This window comes from Oncorhynchus clarkii, chromosome 10 (assembly GCF_045791955.1).
Source record: "Oncorhynchus clarkii lewisi isolate Uvic-CL-2024 chromosome 10, UVic_Ocla_1.0, whole genome shotgun sequence".
Classification (NCBI taxonomy): domain Eukaryota; kingdom Metazoa; phylum Chordata; class Actinopteri; order Salmoniformes; family Salmonidae; genus Oncorhynchus; species Oncorhynchus clarkii.
Window position 1 is genome coordinate 74,470,576 of NC_092156.1, and position 2,500 is coordinate 74,473,075.

A 2,500-nucleotide genomic window follows, 5' to 3' on the forward strand; every position below is an offset into this window, starting at 1 on the left:
GTAAGGTCCCACAGTTGACAGTGCATGTCAGAGCAAAAACCAGGCCATGAGGTCGAAATAATTATCTGTAGAGCTCCGAGACAGGATTGTGTTGAGGCAAAGATCTGGGGAATGGTAGCAAAACATGTCTACAGCATTGAAGGTCCCCAAAAACACAGTGGCCTCTCATCATTCTGAAATGTAAGACATTTGGAACCACCGAGAATCTTCCTAGAGCTGGCCGCCCGGCCAAACTGAGGGGGAGAAGGGCCTTGGTCAGGGGAGGTGACCAAGAACCCGATGGTCACTCTGACGGAGCTCCAGAGTTCCTCTGTGGAGATGAGAAAAAGGGACATTTAGCTTTTCTCAATGAAGCAGAAAATCATCAGTTATTTGTGGTTGTTAGCTTAGCTGTCATCAATCCTGTTTTGTAGTTTTACACCCTCTGGTCTGCTGTCAACTCTCCATACAACCCAAACACTAACATCAACAATGCCCATATCTCTAAAGGAACTACAGTTTTCATACTGCATTTCAATAACGACCATTGTTTCCAAATCAGTCATAATAAAGAACTACCCGCCAAAATTGCATTGTGGGAAAAGGGGAAAACCAAAGCTCACATCTGGACAGCTTTTCCTTGACATTCCTGGGACATGACAGTCCCCAAGACACACACACACACACACACACACACACACACACACACACACACACACACACACACACACACACACACACACACACACAGAGCCACACACACAGAGCCACACAAACACACAGACACACAGAGAGCCACACACACACACACACACACACACACACAGAGCCACACACACACACACACACACACACACACACACACACACACACACACACACACACACACACACACACACACACACACACACACACACAGAGCCACACACACAGAGCCACACAAACACACAGAGCCACACACACACACACAGACCCACACACACACACACACAGAGCCACACACACATAAATCATAAAACACAATCCCAGTGTTCCCTGTTTTCCGACTCTGTAAAATAACGGCCGGTGTGGGAAAGGAATTACCGGAACAATCTCATAAAACCAGCAGGGAATAAAAGACTGTTAGTTAGACACTAATGCACTCAGCAGTGTGTGTTATGTGTAGTGTGTAGTGTGTGTGTGTGTGTGTGTGTGTGTGTGTGTGTGTGTGTGTGTGTTTGTGTGTGTGTGTGTGTGTGTCTCAGAAGTTTTCTGACAAAAATATAAATAGAAGGAGAGAGCGGTATGAGACTAATTAGGAGGGAGAGAAGGAAGAACAGATAAGGGGAGAGAGGGTATGGTATCAGGAGGAGGGAGGAGAGAGAGGAGAGAGAGGAGAGGGATGGTATCAGAGGAGGGAGGAGATAGAGGAGAGGGGTGGTATCAGAGGAGGGAGGAGAGGGGTGGTATCAGGAGGAGAGCGAGGAGAGAGAGGAGATGGGTGGTATCAGGAGGAGGGAGGAGAGAGGAGAGAGTGATGGTATCAGGAGGAGGGAGGAGAGGGAGGAGAGGGATGGTATCAGAGGAGGGAGGAGAGAGAGGAGAGTGATGGTATCAGAGGAGAGAGAGGAGAGGGATGGTATCAGAGGAGAGAAAGGAGAGGGATGGTATCAGAGGAGGGAGGAGAGAGAGGAGAGGGATGGTTTCAGAGGAGGGAGGAGAGAAAGGAGAGGGATGGTATCAGGAGGAAGGAGAGAGAAGAGAGGGATGGTATCAGAGGAGGGAGGAGAGAGGAGAGGGATGGTTTCAGAGGAGGGAGGAGAGAGAAGAGAGGGATGGTATCAGAGGAGGAGAGGGGTGGTATCAGAGGAGGGAGGAGAGAGAAGAGAGGGATGGTTTCAGAGGAGGGAGGAGCGAGAAGAGAGAGGGATGGTAAGAGAGGAGGGAGGAGAGGAGAGAAGGATGGTAACAGATGAGGGAGGAGAGAGAGAAAGGGAGGAAGGGAGGGAGGGATAGCAACAGAGAAAACAGGAAGGGTTGGGACCAGTGGGAGGGAAAGGGAGAGAGGGATGGGAACAGAGCAGGGAGGCAGAGACAGATGAGAACAGAGGAGGGAGGGAGAGACAGATGGGGACAGAGCAGGGAGGCAGAGACAGATGGGGACAGAGGAGGGAGGGAGAGACAGATGGGAACAGAGCAGGGAGGCAGAGACAGATGAGAACAGAGGAGGGAGGGAGAGACAGATGGGGACAGAGGAGTGAGGGAGAGACAGATGTGGACAGAGGAGGGAGGGAGAGACAGATGGAAACAGAGGAGTGAGGGAGAGACAGATGTAGACAGAGGAGGGAGGGAGAGACAGATGTGGACAGAGTAGGGAGGGAGAGACAGATGGGAACAGAGGAGTGAGGGAGAGACAGATGTGGACAGAGGAGGGAGGGAGAGACAGATGGAAACAGAGGAGGGAGGGAGAGACAGATGGAAACAGAGGAGGGAGGGAGAGACAGATGGAAACAGAGGAGGGAGGGAGAGACAGATGGCGACA

At 51.0% G+C, this 2,500-nt stretch overlaps 1 protein-coding gene across 1 annotated transcript in view; it reads left to right on the top strand.

Moving 5' to 3' along the window:
* The window catches only part of LOC139419344 (adhesion G protein-coupled receptor L3-like), a 187,158-nt gene that overhangs the window by 80,741 nt on the left and 103,917 nt on the right, over positions 1–2,500 (top strand). The window lies entirely within an intron of this gene.